Source organism: Triticum aestivum, chromosome 1B (genome assembly GCF_018294505.1).
Source record: "Triticum aestivum cultivar Chinese Spring chromosome 1B, IWGSC CS RefSeq v2.1, whole genome shotgun sequence".
Lineage (NCBI taxonomy): Eukaryota > Viridiplantae > Streptophyta > Magnoliopsida > Poales > Poaceae > Triticum > Triticum aestivum.
The window spans coordinates 297,262,201-297,268,995 of NC_057795.1; positions in this window are offsets into that span (position 1 = coordinate 297,262,201).

Here is a 6,795-nt window from a genome sequence, read left to right on the forward strand (position 1 = left end):
TACTAAAAAAACCTTGGTGCGAGAACTACATACGGTGAGTAATGTTCCATCTAATAACCAATATCTTCTTAAGAAACAACATCTTCTTTCTCCCAGCATAAGTGGGAAGGTAAAAATTGCTTTAAAATGCATCACGCCAAACAACTAAAACAAGATACTCAAGTTGATGCTACAAATAGTCCTTCCATTGGACAATGAACCTCTACTAAGAAGAAAATTAGATGTTAAGAAGGTGCGCAAAATATGGTAGACAAGAAGAGCCCACTTGTAAATAATTATATCTTGTATCTCTTTAACAATTTTCAACAACGGAAATATCTCCCGTTTTATCCCTCAAAAAGTATAAATAAATAGTTAATTAATATTAAACAAAAACACATCGATATCAGGGAAAAAATGGGGCATCATATAACAGTATCATAAATAGGTACACGGATTCATATAGAAAATGTGATCTATTGACATACACGTTAGAGAAGCACACACTACCTCTCATCTCTGGTTTATTTCCTAATGAAGAGGACTATGCATGATCTATAAAAGTTAATACACTGCAGGATAAAAAAAATTCAGTCTGAATCTTCATAGCCCACTACTAGAATCTGATTTTGTCCCGAGTTCTAGAACTTCTCCAAGTTCATTCTATCATGAACTCGGTTGATTTATGTCTGCCGAGTTTGATCTATAATTGGACTCGGCAGTGATAAGCAACTCAACATAGCTGTGACTTTGCCTAGTTCCCACAAAAAACGACTCGGCGAACGAAATAAACTGGGGAGAATCTTTAGTTCACCTAGTTCCAGACAGAAACAACTCGGTAAAGTCTGACTTGTGAGGCTAGCCATAGAATAGCCGACGGAGCCGTGACGGCAGTCTTTATTTACCGAGTTTCGCCTAACTGGGAGTCAACAAACATTTTCTCTTTTTCTTTTTTTAAATACGAAATCCAGGTCATATGTTCGACGAGTTTCCTGCCAGAAAGAACTTGGCAATGGTATGACCCCTCGATTTCTTCCACTTAACGAAATGGTAAAAGGTTGTGTTTAGTATCACCTCGCCGTCCGAGGCGTGCACCGGCCGGCTTAAATAGCTGCGTCGGCAGATGATGGTAACTTCTCTCTTGTTGCATTAGTTTCATCAATTCTCACTGTGTGAATGACAGCCTGACACTAGATTGCATTTCATCAGTCGATGATTATTCATCGAGTGTCAAGTTCATGTTGATGTTTTTCAATTAGAAAACATGCGAGAGACAAACTATTTTCCCTCTAGTGCTACAAAGCATACACACGAGCGTGCATGCACAAACAGCAAAGGAAATCACTTTATTTCCTTTCTTCGAAGTAATCGATTTGATTATATCTCCTAATAGGAAACAACTTTATTTCTTTTCTTCAAATTAATCATGGTTTGATTATCTCATAAGCAAGGCTTAACAAAAAGAATCTTAGACCTTTGCATGTGCAACATGCATGCACAAAGAGAAAGGAAACTAACTGTATTTCTTTTCTTTAAATTACTCATGCCTTGATTATCTCCTAAAAACGTGCAAGGCATAGTTTTCCTTTCTGGGCTGTTAACAAAAGAGATTCATACGGCCTTTGGATGCGAACGAACTCACAACAACATACTAAAGAACGCTGGCTCTTACCACTATAAGCAGTAGCTGTTGTTAATTTTTATGAAACAGGAAACATTTATAAGAACATAGTACAGTACAGTACCGAGAGTAAAAGACATTCTTTATATTTTTTGAATCCTTTTTCGCAAATTGTAACAATTTTGAAAGCACAAACAATTCTAAAATTTCTAGAAGTCTTTTTAGAATGTCATTAAACTTTAGAATTCTGTCTTTTTAAAAAAAATAAGAACAAATTTAGGTATTCCGAACAATTTCGCCACGAACAAATTTTCAAAGCATGAACAATTTTCAAAAATCCCCGAAAGTTTTTAAAGCGTGGACACTTGGAAAATTTGAACATTTTTTGAAAAACACGAATAAATTTAGCTTATTTTTATTTTAATCAATAAAAGTACTTGTTTGTAAAATTTATAAAATTTTTAAATTTGAAAATATTCATGCATTTCAAAAGAATGGTTGTTATATTTAAAATAACGTATTATACAATGAAAAAAAGTTTCATAACATTCAAAGAAATGTTCATGACAGCTTTTTTGAAACAAGCTTCAAGAATTTAAAAAAATGACAACATTTTCAAGAAAATTTGTATGCAATTTTTTTTTCAAAAAAATTCATACCATTTAAAAAAACTACTCAACAAGAATTTTTAAAAATGTGTACCATGTATTCTAAAAAATGCTCAGGCCAGTATATGAAAACAAATTCACCATATATTTTAAATAAATCTTCAACGTGTCTTATAAAATGTTTCCCGTGTATACAGATAAATATACAATGTGTATTACAAAACTCGACATGTATTTGCAAAAAAATACAACAAGATAGGGGTACGGTGTTGGATAATGAGTTGCATGTCGGGAGTGGACATGCAACTATGTCGGGCATAAGTGGCATGTCTGGTTTGGACAAGCAACTGGATTGGGTGGGTTTGCGTGTTGGGGTTGGTCATGCAACTAGATAGGGGGCGGGGCAAGTTGTGTGTTGGGGTTGGACATGCAACTAAGGCAAAAAAAGGGTCAGGCACGATCGAGCCCGGCTGCAAGTCATTGATGGACTTGCAACTAGGACAAAAAAATCGGTCACAATAGCAAGTCAAAGCTGGATTTGCAACTAAGGTCAAAAGGATGAGACCAGTTGCAAATCGAGGGTGGACTAGCAACTGATATAGAAAAAAGGCCAAGCATAGATCAAGCCGAGTTGCCAGTCCATGGTGGACTTGCAACCGCGACAAAAAAACTTCAAGCTCCGTTGGTAGTCGAGGATGGATTTGCAATTAGTAAAAAATGCTCGGGCTCAGTTGCAAGTTGAGAGTGACTTTGCAACAAGGAAAAAAAGGGTCAGCCCCTATATCAAACCCAGTTGTGAGTCAATGAGGGGCTTGCAACTAGGGCAACAAAAGATCCGGGCTTAGTTGCAAGTCGACGACGGACTTGCAATTGGGACAAAAAGGTCATGCCCAGTTGCAAGTTGAGGGTGACTTACAACTAAAGACAAGAAAAGGACCGGGACCTAGGTCGTGCCCTGTTGTGAGTCGATGATGCAATTGCAACTGTGTGAAAAAAAATCTAGGGCATTTTGCGAGTCAAGGCTTGACTTGCAACTAGGATAAAGAAAACTTCGAGCATAGTTGCGAGTCAAGAGTGGACTTGCAACCGAGGCAGAAAAAAGGGTCAGGATAAAATTGATTCGATCGTGTTGGGTGATGGACATATGGCTGACACAGACACTTCCGTAAAAAAACTAACACTCACAAAACAAAATGGCACTATTACAATCCCCTAGTACGAGTTGAGGGTGGACTTACAAAATGGACAAACTACAACTACAAAGAAGCCCCTAGTTGTGAGTCGATGGTAGACTTTAAACTGGGCAACTACAACTACTACAAGCCTCCCAGTTGCAAGTTGATAGTGGACTTGCAACTAGGGAAACCACACTACTACAAGCCCCAAACGCGAGTCGATGGCTGAGTTTCAATTGAGGCAACTACGCAACTACAACTACTACAAGCCCCCAGTTGCAAGTCCATGGTGGAATTGCAACTCGGACACCTACAACTACCAAAAAGCCATAGATGCGAGTCGATGTGTGGACATGCAATAGGGGAAACTACACTACTATAAGCCCCCAGTTGCAAGTCGAGGGTGAACTTGCAACTGGGGCAAACTACAACTATATAAAAGCCCTCGGTTATGAGTCGATGCTAGAGTTGCAACTGGGGAAGCTACAACTTCAAAAAAGGACCCAATTTCGTATCGATGTATGCACTTGCAACAGAGGCAACTACATTACTACAAATAGACCGAGTTGTGAGTCAATGTATGAACTTGCAACAGGGACAACTGCACTACTAGAAACCCTAGTTGTTAGTCGAGGGTGGACTTGCAACTAGGAAAAACTAAAACTACAACAAAAGCCCCTAGTTGCGAGTTGGTAGTGAACTTGCAACCAGGACAACTACAACTATAAAAAAGTCGCCAGTTGTGAGTCAAGGGCGGACTTGCATTAGGGAAAATATAACTACAAAAAAACTAGTTTTGAGTCGGGGGTGGACATGTAAGTAGGGCAACTACACAACTAAAAACCAGTTATGAGTCAAGGGTTGACTTATAACTGGGGCAAATTACAACTACAAAAAAAGCACCCCCAGCTGCGAGTCGGTGGTGGACTTGCAACTAGGACAACTACAAAAAAGCCCTTGTTGCGATTCGAGGAGGGTGTATTTGCAACTAAGACAAGAAAAGGTCAAACCCAATTGCATGTCGATGGTGGACTTGCAACTAGGGCAGAAAAAAGGTCAGGCCTAATTATATATCAATAGTGGACTTGCAACTCGCGGAAAATGGTTGAGCCCCTACTACGCGTTATATCACCCCAAGAATCATGCTACGGTAATCTCCCCCTAATGGTGGCCATGTCATCATGATTACTATACAAATTTTCCACTTAATAAGTTGCAAGTTAAATTATTATTTCTTTGAACTGTAAAATAAAAATGTTCGATGAGTTGCAAAAGTTCACTATGTATTTATCACAAATAAAAATATTAAAAAAATACCAAACAACACCATTTTAGCCCCATTTAAATGTAAACGTAATTTAAATGAATTCATTAGGCCCTCAAACCTTTTGTGTTATCCCAAGTTATTGTGTTAGATTTATGTGCCAAATTTCAACTAAAAAAAATCATTTGCTATTTCAAATGAATGCAAAACTGAGTCAGATGTTAAACATAAAAGAAAAAGGAGAAAATCTCCTATGAACTTAAGCCCATTAGGAAACCTAGCCCACCTCTTGTCTGCTTCTTCCTTACCTACAGTAGACAAGGGAATGGCCATGGCTGATATTGTGGCGACCGATTTTTCTGGGTATTAAGTTCCCAGAAAATGGCCTTTGTGCTCACCAGCCCCAGGATTACTGTTAGCTAAAGAGGCACCAACTTGATACAAAAATTCCAAGCAAAACACAAAATATGTAGTGCAAGACCATTCTGGCCTGTGAGTACAACAACATGGTTCTAGTGGTTGATGGCGGAAGCGGTTTGTGGATCATCAGTGTCTATGGAACTCCATTTCCCACAGGAACCGCTGACCAGGTTAACTCCTATCTTCGCGAGGCTTCTATCACCGTTGCTTAGGTTTCGGGACTGTCGGCACGGTCGCTCCTCTCCGCGCAAGAAAATCTGGCCAAGACAATAGCCAGGGATAAGCCAGTGAATACTTTGAATGTACTCGCAAACATTATGAACACAGGTATAATATGACAATGATGTGCTGAAAATAATATTTTTATGCTCATGACGTCAGTCATAAAAGATAATAAAAACTCTTATGCATGCAAGCATGTCATTTATGAATATGCAATAACATAGTAGTATTAAAATTATGAAAATAAATAACAAGCATGCCACAATCGGGCGTCATAGCGACACCACAAAAAGGGCTTTAAAATAAATACCACAGTAGGGCGTCTTAGCAACACCACATAAAGGGCTTATAAAAGAAATGCCACAGTCGGTCGTCTTAGCAACACCACATAAAGGGCTTATAAAAGAAATGCCACAGTCGGGCGTCTCAGCAACACCACATAAAGGGCTTATAAAAGAAGTGCCACAGTCGGGCGTCTCAGCGACACCACATAAAGGGCTTAAAAGAAGGAATGCCACAGTCGGGCGTCTCAGCGACACCACATGAAGGGCATATAAAAGAAATGCCACAGTCGGGCGTCTCAGCGACACCACATAAAGGGCTTATAAAGAAATGACATAGTGAATATCCAGGAGGTAGAACCATCCCAGGGATATTCGATATAGCCAATAATGTAACGGATTAGTCCACAACAGAAATAATGATCATAAACATCAGAAATCTCAAATCGTGTTTTCGGTTCTGGTTTAACAGTTTATCCTCCGAAGACCGACACTAAGACCGACACTTGACCCATCCCAGACTGTAATCCTTGACCATGGACACGGCAATTCGAATAGATTTAATCTCTACAGAGGGTGTACTCTTTACCCACGAGTAACGGATTCCTTTAGTCCATCAAGACTAATTCCGTCCACGGTATTTTAGTTGGAAACACACCTAACTTGCACACACCAGCTTAACTCACAAGTGTCTGGAATCACCCACGACACCTGTCAAGTAAAACTCTAAGTGGGGAGTCTACAACCTCGACGTAACATGGGATCACCAAAATTTATACCGTGCGCAAACTGGGGAGCTACCCCCTTCGGCTACAACCGAAACACCCATGCTCCCAGACCAGGTGGCATGTCTACCGGATGCCTCCAGTATCTTCCACCATGGCCTCTCTGTACGGTGTGTGCTAGGAAAGGGGTTGACAACTTACTGAACCGTACCCTACCTAAGGCAGGGACAAGTGGCAGCACGAAACAAGTATGGGGTTACCGGAACAAGACTCGATCTGCGGTCGACTCAGGAGGTTCAAATATTTTTCTATATGATCACTATAACAAAAAAAATACTTCAACCAACAGATAGAAACACCCCGCGACATACCTCCCTCATGCAATATCGGACACGACCGTCTCGACAGAGGACTAGGAACAAGACCGTGTCTACCCAAGACAGAGGCCTTCCCGGCTTTCCTTCCGGTATGCATGAAAGGCATATGACGGTGATTTCCAT